The sequence below is a fragment of the Coregonus lavaretus genome (assembly GCF_964263955.1).
Source record: "Coregonus lavaretus genome assembly, contig: HAP1_SCAFFOLD_135, whole genome shotgun sequence".
In the NCBI taxonomy this organism is placed as follows: domain Eukaryota; kingdom Metazoa; phylum Chordata; class Actinopteri; order Salmoniformes; family Salmonidae; genus Coregonus; species Coregonus lavaretus.
In genome coordinates, this window is record NW_028158792.1 from 806,353 (window position 1) to 817,335 (window position 10,983).

The following is a 10,983-nucleotide window of genomic DNA, read 5'->3' on the forward strand; positions in this document are numbered from 1 at the left end:
CAAGACCGAGACCGGGAGGGGGACAAGGGGTCCGAGACCGAGTCAAGACCGAGACCGGGAGGGGGACAAGGGGTCCGAGACCGAGTCAAGACCGAGACCGGGAGGGGGACAAGGGGTCCGAGACCGAGTCAAGACCGAGACCGGGAGGGGGACAAGGGGTACGAGACCGAGACCGGGAGGGGGACAAGGGGTCCGAGACCGAGACCGGGAGGGGGACAAGGGGTCCGAGACCGAGACCGGGAGGGGGACAAGGGGTCCGAGACCGAGACCGGGAGGGGGACAAGGGGTCCGAGACCGAGTCAAGACCGAGACCGGGAGGGGGACAAGGGGTCCGAGACCGAGACCGGGAGGGGGACAAGGGGTTAGAGACCGAGACCGGGAGGGGGACAAGGGGTTAGAGACCGAGACCGGGAGGGGGACAAGGGGTCCGAGACCGAGACCGGGAGGGGGACAAGGGGTCCGAGACCGAGACCGGGAGGGGGACAAGGGGTCCGAGACCGAGTCAAGACCATGGGAGTCCAATTCAAGACCATGATTGAAATTTTGTCAAATCACCACCATAATAAGAGTCCAAAATGTCCAGTATTTCTGTGTTCATATTTCAGAACAACATATGGATTCTTTAGACATTCAGATTAGTGAAAAAATGCATGCTTTGGGATAAAAATGATGACTAACCCAAACACATGAACAATGGGCCTCCTACGCCTTCAGAGAAGGGCTAAGTATTTAAATTATAATTATAATTATATTATTCTTTTCAGTGATGTTCTGATTTAATCTCTGCAGCTTTTGTTGGAAAGGAATCGGTTAACACTGAAGAGATACAAATATTATTTTCTGGTCTCTGGGGAGATAAATCTAGCTGGCAAAGTCAGCCATTGGCTAGGTCATCAGAAGCCAAATAGAAGGCATCTGCCATTCAACTGTATTAGGGGGAAAATGTTGGAGTGACAGTAGAATCAACCAATCACATTTTGACTTAATGGGTGGGAACGTTTTTACAAAAACTTCTGCCTTCTTGAAGGCAAACAGGTCACTGCACAATAGCGAGCAATAGTTTTCCCACGGTCTAGCTAGCTAGCTTTTGTTGTCGGCTAGTTTGCAGCGGTTGCAGCAGGTGTTATCAAAGAGGATGTTTTTGCTAATTTGTTAGCTATATCAGGTTGGATGGGGAGCGTCACTGCACAGCTATTTTCAGATCTCTCCAGAGATGTTCGATCGGTTTCAAGTCCGGGCTCTGGCTGGGCCACTCAAGTACTTCAACAAGAAGTTAAGTTTCAAATGATCGTCATCTGGTGGAACTGTGCTTTTTATTGCAGCTTGCTGTTGTTAGCCATCTCTTTGAAAATAACTTCTGTGTGTGAAACATTGTTGCATTTAAAGTGGAACTGACAGCAACCCTAACCCTAACCCTAACATTCGGAAAGTATTCAGACCCCTTCCCTTTTTCCACATTTTGTTGGATGGGGAGTGTCACTGCACAGCTATTTTCAGATCTCTCCAGAGATGTTCGATCGGGTTCAAGTCCGGGCTCTGGCTGGGCCACTCAAGGACATTCAGAGACCGAAGCCACTCCTGCGTTGTCTTGGCTGTGTGCTCAGGGTCGTTGTCCTGTTGGAAGGTGAACCTTCACCCCAGTCTGAAGTCCTGAGCGCTCTGGAGCAGATTTTCATCAAGGATCTCTCTGTGGGCCTCCCGAGTGGTGCAGCGGTCTAAGGCATTGCATCGCAGTGCTAGAGGCATCACTACAGATCCGGGTTCGATCCCGGGCTGTATCGCAGCCAGCCGCGACTGGGAGACCCATACAATTGGCCCAGCGTCGTCCGGGTTAGGGGAGGGTTTGGCCGGCCGGGATGTCCTTGTCCCATCGCGCTCTAGCGACTCCTTGTGCGGCCGGACGTATGCACGCTGACTTCAGGTCACCAGCTGTACAGTGTTTCCTCCGACACATCGGTGCAGCTGGCTTCCCGTTAAGCGAGCAGTGTGTCAAGAAGCAGTGCGGCTTTGCAGGTCGTGTTTCGGAGGACGCATGGCTCTCGACCTTTGCCTCTCCCAAGTCCCTACGGGACTGTAACTACCAATTGGATATCACAAAAAAATTTAATAATAAGAATAATAATGAAACATGTAAAAAAGGATCTCTCTGTACTTTGCTCCGTTCATCTTTCCCTCGATCCTGACTAGTCTCCCAGTCCCTGCCACTGAAAAACATCACCACAGCATGATGCTGCCACAACCATGCTTCACCGTAGAAATGGTGCCAGGTTTCCTCCAGACGTGACGCTTGGCATTCAGGCCAAAGAGTTCATTCTTGGTTTCATCAGACCAGAGAATCTTGTTTCTCATGGTCTGAAAGTCCTTTAGGTGCCTTTTGGCAAACTCCAAGCGGGCTGTCATTTGCCTTTTATTGAGGAGTGGCTTCCGTCTGGCCACTCTACCATAAAGGCTTGATTGGTGGAGTACTGCAGAGATGGTTGTCCTTCTGGAAAGTTCTCCCATCTCCACAGAGGAACTCTGGAGCTCTGTCAGAGTGACCATCGGGTTCTTGGTCACTTCCCTGACCAAGGCCCTTTTCCCCTGATTGCTCAGTTTGGCCAGGTGGCCAGCTCTAGGAAGAGTCTTGGTGGTTCCAAACTTCTTCCATTAAGAATGATGTGTTCTTGGGGACCTTCAATGCTTTTCCCCTGATTGCTCAGTTTGGCCAGGTGGCCAGCTCTAGGAAGAGTCTTGGTGGTTCCAAACTTCTTCCATTAAGGCCACTGTGTTCTTGGGGACCTTCAATGCTGCAGAAATGTTTTGGTACCCTTCACCGGATCTGTGCCTCGACACAATCCTGTTTCTGAGCTCTACGGACAATTCATTCGACCTCATGGATTGGTTTTTGCTCTGGCATGCATTGTCAACAGTGGGACCTTATATAGACAGGTGTGTGCCTTTCCAAATCATGGCAAAACAATTGAATTTACCACAGGTGGACTCCAAACAAGTTGTAGAACCATCTCAAGGATGATCAATGGAAACAGGATGCACCTGAGCTCAATTTCGAGTTTCATAGCAAAGGGTCTGAATACGTAATGTTTTTAAAAAAATTTAATACATTTGCACACACATTTTTTAAAACTGTTTTTGCTTTGTCATTATGGGGGTATTGTGTGTAGATTGATGAGGGAAAAAATATGTAATCCATTTGAGAATAAGGCTGTAACGTAACACAGTGTGTAAAAAGTCAAGGGGTCTGAATACTTTCCGAAGGCTCTGGAATTGATAAGTCGTATTCCTCCACTAAATTACTATCACATGCATCAGTAGGGATTAACCAATGAGTATTACGCAATGCCCACTGAAAAAGGAAGTGGGTTTACGGTGTATACCTGCGTAGAGCCTCCACTACACCACTGGCCCTTTGGGTTTACGGTTTATACCTGCGTAGAGCCTCCACTACACCACTGGCCCTTTGGGTTTACGGTTTATACCTGCGTAGAGCCTCCACTACACCACTGGCCCTTTGGGTTTACGGTTTATACCTGCGTAGAGCCTCCACTACACCACTGGCCCTTTGGGTTTACGGTTTATACCTGCGTAGAGCCTCCACTACACCACTGGCCCTTTGGGTTTACGGTTTATACCTGCGTAGAGCCTCCACTACACCACTGGCCCTTTGGGTTTACGGTTTATACCTGCGTAGACCCTCCACTACACCACCGGCCCTTTGGGTTTACGGTTTATACCTGCGTAGAGCCTCCACTACACCACTGGCCCTTTGGGTTTACGGTTTATACCTGCGTAGAGCCTCCACTACACCACTGGCCCTTTGGGTTTACGGTTTATACCTGCGTAGAGCCTCCACTACACCACTGGCCCTTTGGGTTTACGGTTTATACCTGCGTAGAGCCTCCACTACACCACTGGCCCTTTGGGTTTACGGTTTATACCTGCGTAGAGCCTCCACTACACCACTGGCCCTTTGGGTTTACGGTTTATACCTGCGTAGAGCCTCCACTACACCACTGGCCCTTTGGGTTTACGGTTTATACCTGCGTAGAGCCTCCACTACACCACTGGCCCTTTGGGTTTACGGTTTATACCTGCGTAGAGCCTCCACTACACCATTGGCCCTTTGGGTTTACGGTTTATTCCTGCGTAGAGCCTCCACTACACCACTGGCCCTTTGGGTTTACGGTTTATACCTGCGTAGAGCCTCCACTACACCACTGGCCCTTTGGGTTTACGGTTTATACCTGCGTAGAGCCTCCACTACACCACTGGCCCTTTGGGTTTACGGTTTATACCTGGTCTATAGCCTCCACTACACCACTGGCCCTTTGGGTTTACGGTTTATACCTGCGTAGAGCCTCCACTACACCACTGGCCCTTTGGGTTTACGGTTTATACCTGCGTAGAGCCTCCACTACACCACTGGCCCTTTGGGTTTACGGTTTATACCTGCGTAGAGCCTCCACTACACCACTGGCCCTTTGGGTTTACGGTTTATACCTGCGTAGAGCCTCCACTACACCACTGGCCCTTTGGGTTTACGGTTTATACCTGCGTAGAGCCTCCACTACACCACTGGCCCTTTGGGTTTACGGTTTATACCTGCGTAGAGCCTCCACTACACCACTCGCCCTTTGGGTTTACGGTTTATACCTGCGTAGAGCCTCCACTACACCACTGGCCCTTTGGGTTTACGGTTTATACCTGCGTAGAGCCTCCACTACACCACTGGCCCTTTGGGTTTACGGTTTATACCTGCGTAGAGCCTCCACTACACCACTGGCCCTTTGGGTTTACGGTTTATACCTGCGTAGAGCCTCCACTACACCACTGGCCCTTTGGGTTTACGGTTTATACCTGGTCTATAGCCTCCACTACACCACTGGCCCTTTGGGTTTACGGTTTATACCTGGTCTATAGCCTCCACTACACCACTGGCCCTTTGGGTTTACGGTTTATACCTGCGTAGAGCCTCCACTACACCACTGGCCCTTTGGGTTTACGGTTTATACCTGCGTAGAGCCTCCACTACACCACTGGCCCTTTGGGTTTACGGTTTATAGCTGCGTAGAGCCTCCACTACACCACTGGCCCTTTGGGTTTACGGTTTATACCTGCGTAGAGCCTCCACTACACCACTGGCCCTTTGGGTTTACGGTTTATACCTGCGTATAGCCTCCACTACACCACTGGCCCTTTGGGTTTACGGTTTATACCTGCGTAGAGCCTCCACTACACCACTGGCCCTTTGGGTTTACGGTTTATACCTGCGTAGAGCCTCCACTACACCACTGGCCCTTTGGGTTTACGGTTTATACCTGCGTAGAGCCTCCACTACACCACTGGCCCTTTGGGTTTACGGTTTATACCTGCGTAGAGCCTCCACTACACCATTGGCCCTTTGGGTTTACGGTTTATTCCTGCGTAGAGCCTCCACTACACCACTGGCCCTTTGGGTTTACGGTTTATACCTGCGTAGAGCCTCCACTACACCACTGGCCCTTTGGGTTTACGGTTTATACCTGCGTAGAGCCTCCACTACACCACTGGCCCTTTGGGTTTACGGTTTATACCTGGTCTATAGCCTCCACTACACCACTGGCCCTTTGGGTTTACGGTTTATACCTGCGTAGAGCCTCCACTACACCACTGGCCCTTTGGGTTTACGGTTTATATCAAATCAAATCAAATCAAATTTTATTGGTCACATGCGCCGAATACAACAGGTGCAGACATTACAGTGAAATGCTTACTTACAGCCCTTAACCAACAGTGCATTTATTTTAAACAAAAAAGTAAGAATAAAACAACAACAAAAAAGTGTTGAGAAAAAAAGAGCAGAAGTAAAAAATAAAGTGACAGTAGGGAGGCTATATATACAATAGAATAAAGTGACAGTAGGGAGGCTATATATACAGGGGGGTACCGTTGCATAGTCAATGTGCGGGGGCACCGGCTAGTTGAGGTAATATGTACATGTGGGTAGAGTTAAAGTGACTATGCATAAATACTTAACAGAGTAGCAGCAGCGTAAAAAGGATGGGGTGGGGGGGCAGTGCAAATAGTCCGGGTAGCCATGATTAGCTGTTCAGGAGTCTTATGGCTTGGGGGTAGAAGCTGTTGAGAAGTCTTTTGGACCTAGACTTGGCACTCCGGTACCGCTTGCCGTGCGGTAGCAGAGAGAACAGTCTATGACTAGGGTGACTGGAGTCTTTGACAATTTTGAGGGCCTTCCTCTGACACCGCCTGGTATAGAGGTCCTGGATGGCAGGGAGCTTTGCCCCAGTGATGTACTGGGCCGTACGCACTACCCTCTGTAGTGCCTTGCGGTCAGAGGCCAAGCAGTTGCCATACCAGGCGGTGATGCAACCAGTCAGGATGCTCTCGATGGTGCAGCTGTAGAATTTTTTGAGGATCTGAGGACCCATGCCAAATCTTTTTAGTCTCCTGAGGGGGAATAGGCTTTGTCGTGCCCTCTTCACGACTGTCTTGGTGTGTTTGGACCATGATAGTTCGTTGGTGATGTGGACACCAAGGAACTTGAAGCTCTCAACCTGTTCCACTACAGCCCCGTCGATGAGAATGGGGGCGTGCTCAGTCCTCTTTTTTTTCCTGTAGTCCACAATCATCTCCTTTGTCTTGGTCACGTTGAGGGAGAGGTTGTTGTCCTGGCACCACACGGCCAGATCTCTGACCTCCTCCCTATAGGCTGTCTCATCGTTGTCGGTGATCAGGCCTACCACTGTTGTGTCGTCGGCAAACTTAATGATGGTGTTGGAGTCGTGCCTGGCCATGCAGTCATGGGTGAACAGAGAGTACAGGAGGGGACTGAGCACGCACCCCTGAGGGGCCCCCGTGTTGAGGATCAGTGTGGCAGATGTGTTGTTACCTACCCTTACCACCTGGGGGCGGCCCGTCAGGAAGTCCAGGATCCAGTTGCAGAGGGAGGTGTTTAGTCCCAGGATCCTTAGCTTAGTGATGAGCTTTGAGGGCACTATGGTGTTGAATGCTGAGCTGTAGTCAATGAATAGCATTCTCACGTAGGTGTTCCTCTTGTCCAGGTGGGAAAGGGCAGTGTGGAGTGCGATAGAGATTGCATCATCTGTGGATCTGTTGGGGCGGTATGCAAATTGGAGTGGGTCTAGGGTTTCTGGGATTATGCTGTTGATGTGAGCCATGACCAGTCTTTCAAAGCACTTCATGGCTACAGACGTCAGTGCCACGGGTCGGTAGTCATTTAGGCAGGTTATCTTAGAGTTCTTGGGCACGGGGACTATGGTGGTCTGCTTGAAACATGTTGGTATTACAGACTCAGTCAGGGACATGTTGAAAATGTCAGTGAAGACACTTGCCAGTTGGTCAGCACATGCTCGGAGTACACGTCCTGGTAATCCGTCTGGCCCTGCGGCCTTGTGAATGTTGACCTGCTTAAAAGTCTTACTCACATCGGCTACGGAGAGCGTGATCACATAGTCGTCCGGAACAGCTGGTGCTCTCATGCATGCTTCAGTGTTGCTTGCCTCGAAGCGAGCATAGAAGTGGTTTAGCTCGTCTGGTAGGCTTGTGTCACTGGGCAGCTCGCGGCTGTGCTTCCCTTTGTAGTCTGTAATAGTTTTCAAGCCCTGCCACATCCGACGAGCGTCAGAGCCAGTGTAGTATGATTCAATCTTAGACCTGTATTGACTCTTTGCCTGTTTGATGGTTCGTCGGAGGTCATAGCGGGATTTCTTATAAGCGTCCGGGTTAGAGTCCCGTTCCTTGAAAGCGGCAGCTCTACCCTTTAGCTCAGTGCGGATGTTTCCTGTAATCCATGGCTTCTGGTTGGGGTATGTACGTACGGTCACTGTGGGGACGACATCATCGATGCACTTATTGATGAAGCCAGTGACTGATGTGGTGTACTCCTCAATGCTGTCTGAAGAATCCCTGAACATGTTCCAGTCTGTGCTAGCAAAACAGTCCTGTAGCTTAGCATCTGCGTCATCTGACCACTTTTTTATTAGCCGAGTCACTGGTGCTTCCTGCTTCAGTTTTTGCTTATAAGCAGGAATCAGGAGGATAGAGTTATGGTCAGATTTGCCAAATGGAGGGCGAGGGAGAGCTTTGTATGCGTCTCTGTGTGTGGAGTAAAGGTGGTCTAGAGTTTTTTCCCCTCTGGTTGCACATTTAACATGCTGGTAGAAATGAGGTAGAACGGATTTAAGTTTCCCTGCATTAAAGTCCCCTGCTACTAGGAGCGCTGCATCTGGATGAGCGTTTTCCTGTTGATTAATGGCCTTGTACAACTCATTCAGTGCAATCTTAATGCCAGCATTGGTTTGTGGTGGTAAATAGACAGCTATGAAAAGTATAGATGAAAACTCTCTTGGTAAATAGTGTGGTCTACAGCTTATCATAAGATACTCTACCTCAGGCGAGCAAAACCTTGAGACTTCCTTAGTATTTGATTTTGTGCACCAGCTGTTGTTTACAAAAATACAGAGACCGCCACCCCTCGTCTTACCCGAGTCTGCCGTTCTGTCCTGCCGATGTAGCGTATAGCCTGCTAGCTGAATGTTGTCATTGTTGTCATTCAGCCACGACTCCGTGAAACATAAGATATTACAGTTTTTAATGTCCCGTTGGTAGGATAACCGTAATCTTAAATCGTCCATTTTATTATCCAAAGCTTGAACGTTGGCTAATAGGATTGATGGGAGAGGCAGTTTACTCGTTCGCCGTCGGATCTTTACAAGGCACCCCGACCTACGTCCACGGTATCTCCGTCTCTTCCTCACGCGAATGACGGGGATCTGGGCCTTGTCTGGAGTCTGTAGAATATCCTTCGCGAACGCCTCGTTGAAGAAAAAGTGCTCGTCCAACGCGAGGTGAGTAATCGCTGTCCTGATATCCAGAAGCTCTCTTTGGTTATAAGAGACGATGGCATAAACATTATGTACAAAATAAATTACAAATAACGCGGAAAAACACACATAATAGTACAATTGGTTAGAGGGCTGTAAAACGGCAGCCATCTTCTTCCGGCGCCGTTTCCACTTGAGCTTATACCTGCGTAGAGCCTCCACTACACCACTGGCCCTTTGGGTTTACGGTTTATACCTGCGTAGAGCCTCCACTACACCACTGGCCCTTTGGGTTTACGGTTTATACCTGCGTAGAGCCTCCACTACACCACTGGCCCTTTGGGTTTACGGTTTATACCTGCGTAGAGCCTCCACTACACCACTGGCCCTTTGGGTTTACGGTTTATACCTGCGTAGAGCCTCCACTACACCACTCGCCCTTTGGGTTTACGGTTTATACCTGCATAGAGCCTCCACTACACCACTGGCCCTTTGGGTTTACGGTTTATACCTGCGTAGAGCCTCCACTACACCACTGGCCCTTTGGGTTTACGGTTTATACCTGCGTAGAGCCTCCACTACACCACTGGCCCTTTGGGTTTACGGTTTATACCTGCGTAGAGCCTCCACTACACCACTGGCCCTTTGGGTTTACGGTTTATACCTGGTCTATAGCCTCCACTACACCACTGGCCCTTTGGGTTTACGGTTTATACCTGCGTAGAGCCTCCACTACACCACTGGCCCTTTGGGTTTACGGTTTATACCTGGTCTATAGCCTCCACTACACCACTGGCCCTTTGGGTTTACGGTTTATACCTGCGTAGAGCCTCCACTACACCACTGGCCCTTTGGGTTTACGGTTTATACCTGCGTAGAGCCTCCACTACACCACTGGCCCTTTGGGTTTACGGTTTATAGCTGCGTAGAGCCTCCACTACACCACTGGCCCTTTGGGTTTACGGTTTATACCTGCGTAGAGCCTCCACTACACCACTGGCCCTTTGGGTTTACGGTTTATACCTGCGTATAGCCTCCACTACACCACTGGCCCTTTGGGTTTACGGTTTATACCTGCGTAGAGCCTCCACTACACCACTGGCCCTTTGGGTTTACGGTTAATACCTGCGAAGAGCCTCCACTACACCACTGGCCCTTTGGGTTTACGGTTTATACCTGCGTATAGCCTCCACTACACCACTGGCCCTTTGGGTTTACGGTTTATACCTGCGTAGAGCCTCCACTACACCACCGGCCCTTTGGGTTTACGGTTTATACCTGCGTAGAGCCTCCACTACACCACTGGCCCTTTGGGGTTACGGTTTATACCTGCGTAGAGCCTCCACTACACCACTGGCCCTTTGGGTTTACGGTTTATACCTGCGTAGAGCCTCCACTACACCACTGGCCCTTTGGGTTTACGGTTTATACCTGGTCTATAGCCTCCACTACACCACTGGCCCTTTGGGTTTACGGTTTATACCTGCGTAGAGCCTCCACTACACCACTGGCCCTTTGGGTTTACGGTTTATACCTGCGTAGAGCCTCCACTACACCACTGGCCCTTTGGGTTTACGGTTTATACCTGCGTAGAGCCTCCACTACACCACTGGCCCTTTGGGTTTACGGTTTATACCTGCGTAGAGCCTCCACTACACCACTGGCCCTTTGGGTTTACGGTTTATTCCTGCATAGAGCCTCCACTACACCACTGGCCCTTTGGGTTTACGGTTTATACCTGCGTAGAGCCTCCACTACACCACTGGCCCTTTGGGTTTACGGTTTATACCTGGTCTATAGCCTCCACTACACCACTGGCCCTTTGGGTTTACGGTTTATACCTGCGTAGAGCCTCCACTACACCACTGGCCCTTTGGGTTTACGGTTTATACCTGCGTAGAGCCTCCACTACACCACTGGCCCTTTGGGTTTACGGTTTATACCTGGTCTATAGCCTCCACTACACCACTGGCCCTTTGGGTTTACGGTTTATACCTGCGTAGAGCCTCCACTACACCACTGGCCCTTTGGGTTTACGGTTTATACCTGCGTAGAGCCTCCACTACACCACTGGCCCTTTGGGTTTACGGTTTATACCTGCGTAGATCCTCCACTACACCACTGGCCCTTTGGGTTTACGGTT